Raw genomic sequence first — 13252 nt, forward strand, 5'->3', positions numbered from 1 at the left:
TCAAAGATTTTTCAGGTGTCTTTTAAATAGTCATATAACGTAATGGGATTAAGAAAAATAAATAAGGAAGGAAATGTATGGGGAAGAACAAGTAGGATGAAGTCAGAAATATGTGATGGGAGCCTCTTTACTTGGTAGCAAGTCCCAGTCTTGTCCCTGGTCTTCTGCACAGTCAGTACCAAAAGGAGAACGCACACAATTAGCAATTTATAGTGGCTAGGAGGAGAGAAAAAGCACACTCATTACTCACAAGAAGCAAGGTTAATTGTGATTTAAGACTCCAGGAGATTCTACAGAGTGCTCATGAACATGATAGTGCAAAGGGTAACACAGAGTCCCTACAGTAGGGAGAATAATTAGGCCTGCCCTCAGTGGAGGTGATCGATGTGACACCCAAGTATAGTATGGGAGAAACTTCCAGGCCAGCTGTATGTTTCTCCACTGACCTTGCTTAACCCCAGGACAAAACTTAATAATTTCAACTGGAGTAACAAGTCCATATATTCATATCCCTGCTTTCTCTGTCCTGCTTCTGTTGGACTTCACAGATTGTCATTACACTTGATGCCAAGCCTTGGCACTTGGCTGTGGTCCAGGTTTGGCACCTGGGTTGACATTTCACTTACTATCCTTATTCCAAAAGAATAATAGACAACCTTCCTGACAATACTCTGGGCATTCTGTTTCTCGCAACTCCCGATTCTTCTAGCTTATGCTGCCATCTGCAGAATGGCTTCTCCAGGCAGAGTTGACACTGCCTCTGTGTATTTTGACCTGTACAACCTTCTTCCTTTGCACCACATGTATCCTTGGACCCCACAACTCTAGGCCATTTCTTACACTGACGTGTTCAGTACCTCTTGAGGGCAGTTTGAGAAGCTTGTGGGACTTGACTGCAAGTGTGTTTTGAGGGTAACCAGCTATAAACTGTGCTACCATTGCCCACTGCAAGGTGTCTTCTCTAGGACTGACATTCATATACATTGCAGAAGGTGGCATCTGCTTGGAGGCAGGACTGTTAAGATGAACTGTTGGTGCAGAGGGTGGTATGTGGTTAGCCTGGACTTTTTGCAGTAATGTCATAGGAAGAAGGAATTTTAATTAAGTCAGGTTTATGTTCAGAGAGAAGTCCAAAATTCCAAAAGGACTATCTATGAAGGGGAATTTCCTTTGGGACTTTATTTTCCTTTAGATCAGGTTTATTAGTTTGAATATTTTGGTTGCAATTGATAAACTCCAGCTTAAGCTTGTTTTTTGACTTAGGTGACTGGTGTGTTCATGCTGCCCTGGCTTTAGGCACAACTGTTTAGTGGCTCAAGAGATATAGTCAGGCCGTTCTGTTCTCTCTCCCCTGCTTTTCTATTTAACTTCATCGGTTGTTTTCTCATATTTGCTGTCCCTCATCACAGTGGCAGAGGTACCTGTCAGCAGCAGCCACCATTCTCACAGCTTTAAACCCCAGTGAAAAGCAACTCTTTGCCATAGTCATAACAATAATACCAAGGAGTTATCTTGATTGATGGTTGCCTGTCTGAATCAGTGTGGCCAGTATCTCTTTGATTCAGGCATGTTCCTGTGTACCATGAGAGGGCAGATCCCACCAGCATCACATAGAGGGGGTTCCCTGTGAAAAAAAAAGGAGGGATTTTGTTACTAGAAGGAAAGAAAAAGAATGCCAAACAGATAAAATTTCCATGTACCAGAAATTTTTAATTTGGAATCCATTAAACCTGAAAAGTTGAAAATTAGGTTCAGCCTTGGTGGCATTGAAAGACTGTTTTCAAGTTTGATATCAGCCGTGACCATGTGCCCAGGATGAGTGACGGCCCGCCTCACTGCAGGGTCTGGTAGGCAGCTCTGTCTGAGGATCTCAGGCTGCAGCCTGAGGATCTAGAGCAGTCATTCTTAACCTGGAGAGAGTGATTAGGTTTTGGTGTATTTCAAACCTTCTATAATTATTTATAAAATTATACATGTATGTGCTTGCCATTTTGACTTCAGAAAGGAATCAGGCTTTCTTTCCATCATTTCTTCCTTGGACTCAGCTCCCCTGCTGCTGAAGAGCTGTTGCTCCACTTTCTCTGGCTGTTTTAGATTTGGCTGGCTTGGTCTTAGGCGTTCGTCTCAGGTCTTGGCTCCACTAGTGAAGTTTAGTGTCCACGATAAACACAGCGACTGATGGAACAGACACGGTGATGTCAGTGTCTGAGCACGTTACATTAAATTATATGTTGAGGTGTTCAGACTTATATGTAAACTTTTCACAGTCGCAGTTACAATTTACCTAATGCCAGACTCTGCCAAGCATCCTATGTGCATTATCTGAACTACTTATTTATATAGAGGGCTCTAATCCTGAGAACCTGGTCCTTTATACTACCCTCTGGTGGAACCAGCTCCTTCCAGCTGCTTCTCTGGGAATACAGGATACTTAACTCTTTTCTTCTCACCCCTGCCTACTATTAAGGATCCCCTTTCCCCACCTTCCCACCCATAGGTGATAGAATCATAGAAGCTCAGTGTTAGAGGAGACCACTAGGACCAGTGGGTGTCAAACTCTACTCTTTGGTTTTCTAGCTCATTCTTTTCTGAGGAGACGAATGAGCAGGACCCAATTCCTTGGCTTGCTTCAGTCACAGACATTCTACAGGATTCTGCTTGTCTGGAAGAACACTAGAATTCAGGATTAGATGTCAGATACGGTTGAGTACATGTTCTGATCCCTCTGCTTATCTGTCTGTGTGACTCTGGGCAAGTTGCCTCTCTGAACCACAGTTTCTATGTCTGTCAAAGGGACCATAATACCTGTCACATGGAGTTGTTAAAGATGCTGAATGAGGTAATATACGTGAAGTCCTCAGCCTGATACCTGGCACACAGTCAAGGCTTAGCAAGGTAAACTCTAACCAGTACATTGTAAGACATGCTCATGGGCCATAATTAAGCCCCAGTTTGATTCTTGTCTGCCTCTGTTCCTTCCAACTTTATTCAGTCAGGTGTGTTTTCCCCATTTCCAGGCTACTTTAGGTAGTGAAAAGTCCTGAGGCCACTTAAAGTCACTCCTCCCTACCCCCTGCCATGAGTACACCTGCACATGTGTTCGTTTTGGAAATCTGTGATGTGCTCTAGTCTATAAACAGTATTCATTCTGAGGGAAGGCTGCTTTCCATCGGGACCAGACTTCAGGTGCTGGGGGAGAGAGACTGCACTGTCACGCCTGCCCCTCATCCCCCTGAACCTGGACCTCTTTCTCCCCTGGCTTTCACCAGGACCACCTGCTGCTGGACCTTTCTCTCTGGGCCTCCTAGAACAGGGAATTGCCTCTTCTCCTTCCTCAGCATCTGGTTTCTAAGAGGCCCTCTTTTGGTGTCCTTTTACTCTCAAGCCCAGGCCTCCAGATAGCACCTGTTCTGAGGAGCCTGGGGCTGCATCCGGGTGTGCAGTGTGTTTGTCTTCCTTTAGCCTCCAGCAAGGGAGGGAACGCAGCCTTCTCCTCTGCTGTCTTATGCAGACTTTGTGGCCTCAGCACATTTCACCCTGGAGCTACCTGGGAGACCCAGGTCAGACCCCTGCCTCTGGGCCTGACAGGGAAGGTCAAAGCTCTTTACCCCACCCACCTGGGTCCTAGGAATCTGAGCATTTCCAAGGAATCTTTCTCACAGAATCCTCTTCTCTTTCCACTGTCCTGACAGTTTGTAGCCTTCTTACGGGTCCTAGAGCCAGCTAGGTTGACTTCTTAGAAATTTCCATGTAATGGTCTGAGCCCTTTCTTTGGAATTTCCCATCAGTCTCATCTTGATGCTACAGTGGAAACTTCCACTTTAGCATTTGTTAACTCTTAACCCCTGACCCAGTCAGTACAAGAAACTCCTCTCCAGTGCCTGAGAGTGGTTCTTCATCCTTTGCTTGAAACCTGTCCAGGCATGGGGGCGCTTACTCTCCCTCCTTCTCCTCTCTTCTCTCCCTCTCCCTCTCTTCCTCCCTCTCCAGTCCAAATCCATTGGATTTTCAGAAGCTTGAAGTTGTTGGAAAGGTGACATTTCTTCTAAGCCAAACTAACTTGCAGTAAGTTGTCGGAGTCAGAAAGGGTGTGTTTGTGTGTTTGGGTGCTTGTGCACTCACTTGGTTTCTGAACTCATGCTCCTCATCTGAGAATATGGGCCTAGGTGGGAGGGTTCCAAAGTGAGACTCAAATACCCTGTTCTCTGAGACCATAGAGAAGCCTTTGATCTGTGTCTCTGGGTAGGTTTTCTCTACCTGCATGACAGAGTGTACTTGATATGACCTCCACAGAAAGCTACTGTGTTTTGGAAGCTGTGCTCAGTCACCCTTTCTCATGCTCAGGACCCTGACATAGTTTCTCTTGATCTCAGGGCTGATTTGCTGTGCTGCATGGGGGCATTTGGATCAGGGCTCCGTGAATAGTTTCTGAACTCTGCAAAAACCTCAAGCTTTGCAGAATGTGCCCCACCTCAATCCAAAGATCCTTGCCCTTCACCTTTTTTGAAGCTTTCCTTTAATGTTCAAATGTTCTTTGGAGTCATCAGTTTTCTGCCTTCTCTGGCTGCAGCACTGTGAACTCAGCCTCTGACAGCATGCACTTCTTTGTCATTTGCAAGTTGAGCCACTGTGATGTTGGATCCTGAAACAATTAGGTCACTCTCTGTGTTTAGGTCCCCCACCTAAACACAAGGCAGAACTCAGATGAGTAAATGATACATGCTGCAAGACACTTGGGTCAGCTAAAATTGGAGTCCCTGTGGGACAGTGGTCTAAGATTAATGTATAAAATGCTTTCCATCATGGACTGATTCCCTTGGCAAGACTGAGCAAATATATAGATGAGAATGATAGTTTTGTATTGGCTGTTTAGAAAGATGGCAGGATATAGCTCTCCCCTCCCTCATTTCCCTTCCCATAGACCTATCACATGGGCCTTGTGCCTAGATGATGTTGGAGTCAGAGGGCTCAGAAAGCACAACTGAACTCCCCTTGGATGACTCACCTGTCTTCTCTTGGCCTAAGAACAGAGCAGTTTCCATTTGGCCACTCAAAGATCTGTATGCAAATATGAAATAGCTAACAGGCTATGAACTAAAATATGTTTTCTGTTTTCCTACATTTTACAATAGGGAAGTGACATACTGCAGGCAGATAGACTAGGGTTAAGATCTTTCCTCAGCTACTGAGACACTTTAAACAGATGGCTTAGCCTCTCTGAGCCTGGATTCCTCATCTATTAAACAGAAACAGAGATAAGGCCATTTTCCTCACAAGATAGCAGTATTTAAGGAAATATTGCACATAATGAACTCAGCACAGTGGCCTGTCATTCAGGATGTGTTCAATAGATGGTATCTATTGTTATTTGCATTTGATTATTTTCATAATTTCTTTCTCTTCTCCCCCTCCCCCGCTTTTAGTGTGTGTGGTGCTGGGGATTAAACCCAGGACCTTGTGCATGCAAGCCAGGCACTCCAGTTGAGCTATATCCCCAGCCCTTTCACAACTTCTTAAATCATTTTTCAAAAAATTTTTAATTTATTTTTTGGTACCGGGGACTGAACTCGGGGGCACTCAACTTACTAAGCCACCTCCACACCCCTTTTTTGTATTTTATTTAGAGACAGGGTCTCACTGAGTTGCTTAGTACCTCGCTGAGTTGTTGAGGCTGCCTTTGAATTTGTGATCCTCCTGCCTCACCTCCCAAGCCACTGAGATTATAGGCATGCACCACCCTGCCCAGTGAATACTTAAAACATTTAAAGCCCTAAAAAAGAACCCAGTTCTCCAGCACCAGGTTTTTTTTTTTTTTTCTTTAAGTCAAATAGTAATTTGAGAGAAAATCAAAATATATGCATTTGCCTGATAGAGCTCATTAATTCTTTATTTTAGATGTTTTGGTGGCAGAGGCAGCGTGGTAGGACCTGAGAATCAGCAGAGCCCCAAATCTATCACAGAATACCTGCAGGTCTTGGACAGGTCACCTACCTCTTAAAGCCTTAATTCTGCATTAAATGGGGATGGTACTGCATAGTGTTATTGAGAGAATTAAGTGAAATCATCTGTTTGAAGGGGGCAGTGTAAATATGGCATGCAGTAAGCACCCAAGTAATGATGGCCCTCAGTTTCCCATCAAAGAAGTATCTCCATTTTACCAGTAAGAATTTGCAAAAAAAAAAACTATTTTCCTTGGGGTAAGTGACTCCATGAAGACATTCTCATATATAAGAATTGTTCTCACTGTTTTGTTCAAGAGAAAACATTTAGTAGTTGATTTACTTATAAATACATAAACTACAGTAGCACATATGAAAATAAGCTACATTAATCAAATTAAACAACTTCCCGTTTTTTTAGGCCTCGCTTCATTACACTGTTAAGATTTTTGCCTCCAGATTAGGAGAAATTTATTATTTTTACAAGAATTGTGAAATTGTGTGGTCGTGGCTACACTGAGCTAAATGCTCTAAACTCACATTAGTTTATTTTGCTGTTTTAATAAAGACCCTTGTAGGTGGCACCTTTGTGCAGCCCAAAGAGGTCTGAGAAGGTGCCATCATCTCCCATGGGTGGAAAAGGGAAAGAAGGCAGGGCTTGAAGTAACAGGATGACCCAAACTGGAGAGTGAGGCTGGGCCTGGCAGGTGTGGAGAGCCAGGCCACGGCAGAGCTGGGGTGCTGAGCGAGGAGGTGCATGCCTTCACATGGCACTGCAGGTGCTCCCTTCTGCAGTTTCTCTCCAGGATTTGTCTCCATACAGGGGACAGTCCCAAGAGTGTGGAGCTCCAGTCCCACTGTGTCTTCTAGACTTTGTGCCCACACGGTGCCAGGTACAAATGTGTGAGCGAGAACTACATCATTATTTATTCCACTGATTTTTGTGGTAGTGTTACCCAGGCCTAGGCACTTGGGGTGAATGAATTATCCTGGTGAGCACTTACGTTGGACATGACTTACACCCCTTCCTGGGACTAGTATTTTTTTATATGAAACATGGCTAGTCAGGCAGAAAGGAATGGTGCAGCCTTAAGGGGAAGGACAGGTCTGTGGCAATCAGCAGGGCTGCTTCAGTTGGCTGATCAGTGAGTGTCTGATGAGCATCTGCCATGCTCTCGGGGGCTGGAGGAAATAGACGTTGAGCTGCTGGCTGCCTTGCAAGCTTTATTCCCAAGCTCCTCAGCCCACTCCCTGAGGCACGGCTGAGCCACAGGCCTTTGAGAAGCCATATTTGCTATTTTGTGGACAAGGTTTGTGGGAGCTCCTTGCCAACTTGTTCCTCAACCATCAGCCTACCAGGAGCTAATGGCAGTTGTGAAGCTGAGCTTTCAGGGTCTTGCAATGGCAACAGCTCCTTCCCATTCCCTGTAGCTAATGTGGTACTCCTATTTTGTATTCTTTTTTTTTTTTTTTTTAAGAGAGAGGAGAGAGAGAGAGAATTTTAATTTTATTTTTTAGTTATCGGCAGATACAACATCTTTGTTTGTATGTGGTGCTGAGGATCGAACCCGGGCCGCACGCATGCCAGGCGAGCGCGCTACCGCTTGAGCCACATCCTCAGCTTGTATTCTTGATATAAAGAGAACTCTCAAAATTGTATAAGCTCAGAACCCACAAAAACTGGATCTGTGCCTGGGTGAGGGAGAGTTGATTGGCCCACCCTCCAGGCCTTGCCTCCGCTGTCTTGTGTGGCCACCTAGTCAATGAAGCTAGCATGTGTTTCTCTCTTGAGAACAGGCTGTAGCCTTGTGTGTGCCCTTTCTGCGGCTCAACCTGAGTTTCCACTGGGGACTCCTAACCCTTCAAGTGAGGGGAAAAGGAGACCCAGGGTGAAATGCTATCTGGGCCCCTTCCTGGCCACCAGACACCTCCGCGGAGTGGAAAGGTCCCACCATTCCTGCAGGAAGGGAAGTCGGGAGAGCCCAGACCTCCAGCAGCTTTGTGGTTGCCCTGAGAGAGGCCTTACAGAGGCGGCAGGGAGGGAGGGAGCCCGGGTGAGGCATCAGCAGGCTGAAAAAGACCCAGTGGTCTTTTAACTCACATGAATCAAATGTATGAAAGAGGAAAATAAAAAAAAAAAAAAAAAAAAAAAAAGACCCAGTGGAAAATTCTCTGAAAAAGAAAAAATCTTTGAAACTGTATCAACTTTGGCAAAACCATAGCTCTGACTTCAGGTTTTAGGAGAACAGGCTGGCTAGCCCACAGAACTGTGCTGATAGTGTCCTGCTCACTCTTAACCCTCAATGTGTTGCTTACCTCAAAAGAGCTGGAGTGCTTTGCTAACCAGTCAGAGTGAACTGTATTAAGAAGAAATGGGAGGGGCTGAGTTTGTGGCTCAGTGGTAGGGCACTCACTTAGCACGGGTGAGGCACTGGATTCCATCCTCAGCACCACATAAAATAAATAAAGTCATTGTGTCCATCTATAACTAAAAAAGAAATTAAAAAAAATAAAGGAGAGGCCCCTTGTATAGGAATATCTTTGCAGCACTGTGCAATTTCAAAGTGTGAAAATGAATTTTTCAGTGAAATGCTGGCCAACTTCGCCCCCTGGAGGAAAACTAGAGGAATTATTTTAAATGGCTTCCTCTCTTCTCTCATCTGGAAAAGATTGTCACACTGTGATAAGCTCTTTTCTTTCTTTTTTGCCTTCCACCTTCCACCTTGAAACAATAACTCTAAACTTACTCCTTTATACCTGAAAAGAGTAAAATTATTTAAATGCCCCCAAGTTTAAGGCTCATTACCACTAAACCTGCAGTGGATGTTTTTGCAAAGCCTCTACCACCAATGCTAGTTGTAGCACAGCCTTCCTAGTCTTGAGCTTCCTTTCCCTCCTTGAGATTGTAGCAGAGACTTAAAACCCAACCAGCAAAGAGAAATTTTCAACCACAACCTGAATATGTTAGAAGTTCTAAATTATAAACTTCAACTGTGTTGCCCACATTGAAATTTTCTGATCTAGACCTTGCTAGTTCAAATTGTTTGCAGCCAACAACTGCTGGGAAGTAACTTCCAGTCATAGTAAGGTTAACTAGTTAATAGGCATTTGACTTTTATGTCCTACATTTTTTGTGTGTATTTTTTAAAGAAAAATGCAAATCAAATCAGAAAGATAATAGTTAAAATATAACAACCTTCTCATATATTTCATTGTTAAACCATGATCTTATCCTGACAACTTTTATTAAACCTTTGTTAATTATTCAGTTGCTTTTATTTGCTAGATTTGACCCAATTATTTAGCATCTATTGTGTCCCCTACAAATAGAGGCTTCATAATAAAAATCTCATCTACTGTCTTTTGTTCACCGAGTTGTATTTCCCATCCCTGGATGAATATGTTTATTGTCTTGATGTTCAGGATCTTTATCCTGTAAGTGAAAGATGCAATCAATTATATTAGTGGTGATTTTAGTGGTTTGTTTTCTTTCTGTGCTCTCAAGAGCACCAAGTTGCACTTAATATCTGCGAGCATGGCATTATGAGAGTGATGTTATTCATGTATCAGATTAATTGCTTATTGGACACTGACTTTTCTTATAAAGAAAAATCATGTTCACATATTTCATAGGTTATTACAAATTATTTTTTCAGTATTTAACAGAGGCTTCTAATAATTATTAGTTTCTTGTCTTGTCTAATTTTATTCATTTCATGTAAACTAAAAGTTTGGATCTCATGCAAAATTAAAATTTTATCTCTTGCAAAAGGAAAGGGGTTTGGTCTTTTTTTTTTTTTCTTCACAATATCATGTGTTTTGTTTTGTTTTGTTTTTTGTCCCAAGTGTTTGGAACCAATTTTCCTAACAGGCTTTACTTGGGGCAGAAGGAATGTGTTTTTCCCAAGACAGGTTCCTAGGAGTCTCTTCTCCTTTTGCCCCTGGACTCACTCTGATAAAGTCCAGAGGTGATTGTGGGCCCCAGGGAACTGGAATCCCTGCTGGGCCAGGGTCCAAATTTTCTTTGTGAACACCCATCTTCTTGCCTATGGCCACAGCTGCCACTTCTGTTATTTAGAAAAGAATACACTTGCACATGCGCACAAGTACACACATGTAGAGCCATTCATTACCTTACCTGTCCCCCCCTTTCTTCTGTTGAAAGTAGCCATTATCATAATGTTGAGACAGCCTGATTCATTAATGGTCCCTTGATGTCAAGTAATTGCAAGGCTGAGAATGGTATGTAAATTCCCTTTAATTTCAGAGCATTTTCAGGCTTTCATTATTATTTGCAAATTGCAACATGCTGAAGTTTTGACTCTGCTAACTAGGATAGACTGGAAGGAGAGAAAGGGCAGGCTTTGGAAATGGATACCTAGGACAGGTCTGAATCGGGTTAGTATTTTTATTCTGGGATGTTTTGCAGACATTTTGATGGAATTTTGTGGTAAGTATGGTTGTCCCTCAATACCCATTGTATATTGATTCCAGAACCCCAATGTATGCAGATACCAAAATTCACAGATGCTCGAGTTCTTATACAAAATGGCATTAGATGTACACATAACCTATGTGCATCCTTCTGTATACTTCAAGTCTACTCTAAATTATTTTTAATATCTTATAAAATACAAGTACTGTGTACATAGTTGTTAGGCTGTATCATTTCCAGAATAATACAGTTCAGTACAAAGGGGATTTTTTTCTGAATATTTTATCTTTCTTTCTACGCTTTTTATTGGTACATTATAGTTGCACATAATGATGGGACTTGTTACATTTTTTTTTTAATATTTCTGATCTGTGGTTGGCTGAATCCACAGATATGGAACTTATGGATACCAGAGCACAGAGTGCTGTAAGATGAAACTGAAGAGGGCACCAAGGCCCCACCTCATGCTCCCATGCTCCCAGTTGGAGCAGCTCATTTGTCTTTCTCAACCAGGCTCTTCCCTGTTTCCCTGAGCACTCCCTTTGGTGACTCTCATTTGCACCCCCTGTGTATTTCAGATCTCTTACCATATTTCATATTTTCTTGTTCTGACTCTATGGGAGCTCCTCATCTCATACCTAGCACACTGGTCCGGAGTGGACACTCAGTGGATATTTACCTAATGAGTGAAAAAACGTGCGAACAACAATACAAGCAAATGGATATGCGCAGGGCCGTGGTAGGAACAGCCCTTTTTATAACCATACCTTAAATCAAAACCCATTAAAGTAGCAGTATAGTATTATTTTTTCTTTCCAAATTAAAATGTATTTTAGTGTATGTCAGTATGCAAGGCTAGGTACCCTGAGGTAAAGTAGACGCTCATCCCTTGTTGGACTATAGTGTGATAGCTTTTTTTAAAAAAGTTGTTAATATCAACAGCCTTAATTCTTTTTAAAGCAAAAAAATTATTATTATAGAAATTATTATAAAAAAGCTATATTATAAAAAAGCTAATAGGTAGTTGATAAGGAGTTCATTTAGAATTATAGCAAAATTATAAACAACCCAAGATTCTACAATGAGAAAGTGCCTATGTAAAGTGGAATCTCATTACAGTAATTAAAACTAACGCATATTCATGTGTCTAAAGTGTACCTTGTACTCATCAGGAAAAATCATATTAACAAACCCAGATTGAGGGGCATTCTACCAAATAACTAGCCCTTATTCTTAAAAAAAAAAATCAATATTTTGAAACACAAAGACTCAAAGTGCCCCAGGTTAAAGAAGGCTAAAGAGAAATGACAGTTGAACAGAATGTATAATTTATGATATTCTTTTGCTATAAAGGACATGTATTTGGACAATTGGCAAAATCTCTTAAGGTTCTAGATTAGATAATAGTACTACATCAGTGTTAATTTCCTAATTAGACTAATTGTAGTGGTTATATAAAAGAACCCCTTATTCATAGGAAATGTACACTAAAGTATTTGGGAGTAAAACATTGTGTCTGTCAGTCTCTGTGTGTGTGTGTGTGTGTGTGTGTGTGTGTGTGTGTGTGTGTGTTTCTGGGGAGTGAACCCAGGGGTGCTTTTACCACTGAGCCATATCCCCAGCCCTTCTTATTTTAATTTTTTATTTTAAGTCAGGGTCTCACTAAGTTGCTTAGGGCCTAAGTTGCTGAAGCTGGCTTTGAAGTTGCAATCCTCCTGCCTCAGCCTCCCAGGTTGCTGGGATTAAGGTATGTGCCACCATGCCTTGCCTGCCTGTTTCTTTCCCTTGCCTGTGCCCCAAGGATTAGATGGTGTTAAAGTAAACACACTGAAATGTTGACATTGGAGGGATCCAAATCTGGCTGAAGGGTATCAGAGACTTCTTTGTATTATTTTTGCAGTTCCTCTAAATTGAAAATTAGTTCAAAATACATTCTAAGCCAGGTGCTGTGTTACCCTAGCCCCTTGGGAGGCTGTGATAGGAGAATCACTTGAGCCCAGAAGTTCAAGACCAGCCTGAGCAACATAGTAAGACTATCTCAAAATTAAAAAAAAAAAAAAAAAAGTTTTAAAGCACAATGTGTATAAAGAATTTATCATCCATAGGGGTAAGTTTTTGCTGAAGAGGAGCAAAGAATAAAATTGTATAGCCAAGCATCATTTTAACTACCTTAGAAACTCATGTAGAAAAGATTAGAAGAGGGCTGGGGTTGTGGCTTAGTGGTAGAGTGCTCACCTAGAATGCACGAGGCACTGGGTTCGATCCTCAGCACCCCATAAATGTAAAATAAAGATATTGTGTCCACATAAAACTAATATATATATATAATTTTATTTTTTTTAAAAGAAAAGATTAGAAGAAAATAGAGCCACATGTCAATTTTTGTTATTTTATATATTTTCTCTAATAGCATGTACTTCTTGAAAAACAGGAGGAAAAAAAAAATCTCACAGAAGCCCTGAGAGGATCTTAGTCTCACCACCATACACTCTATTCTAGCAGAAGGAAGCCACATATGTATGTATGTCTGCACATACATACACTGTTATTGTTTGGATTTTATGTATCCACAGAGACTCGTGTGTTGATGGCTTGGTCCCAGTCCAGCAGTGTCAAGAGGTGGGACCTTGGGAGGTGTCTAGATCATGAGGTCCTGACTTTGTGACTGAATTAATCCATTTATGTATTCATAGCTTAATGGAGATTGGAAGGTGACAGAGACTTTATGAAGTGGAGCCTGTGGAAGGAAGTAGGTCATTGCGGGCATTCACTTAAAGGGCATATCTTGTCCCAAGATACTTCTTCCTTGCACCACCTCCCTCAGTGATTATAGAATCACTGATTCTGTAATCTATAGATCATAAATTTCATAAATTAC

General features: G+C 42.0%; 1 protein-coding gene across 2 annotated transcripts in view; it reads left to right on the forward strand.

Annotated features, from left to right (window-relative positions):
• The window catches only part of Gng12 (G protein subunit gamma 12), a 123217-nt gene that overhangs the window by 53144 nt on the left and 56821 nt on the right, over nucleotides 1-13252 (forward strand). The gene's annotated exons all lie outside the window — the stretch shown is intronic.

The sequence above is a fragment of the Callospermophilus lateralis genome, chromosome 7 (assembly GCF_048772815.1).
Source record: "Callospermophilus lateralis isolate mCalLat2 chromosome 7, mCalLat2.hap1, whole genome shotgun sequence".
In the NCBI taxonomy this organism is placed as follows: Eukaryota; Metazoa; Chordata; class Mammalia; order Rodentia; family Sciuridae; genus Callospermophilus; species Callospermophilus lateralis.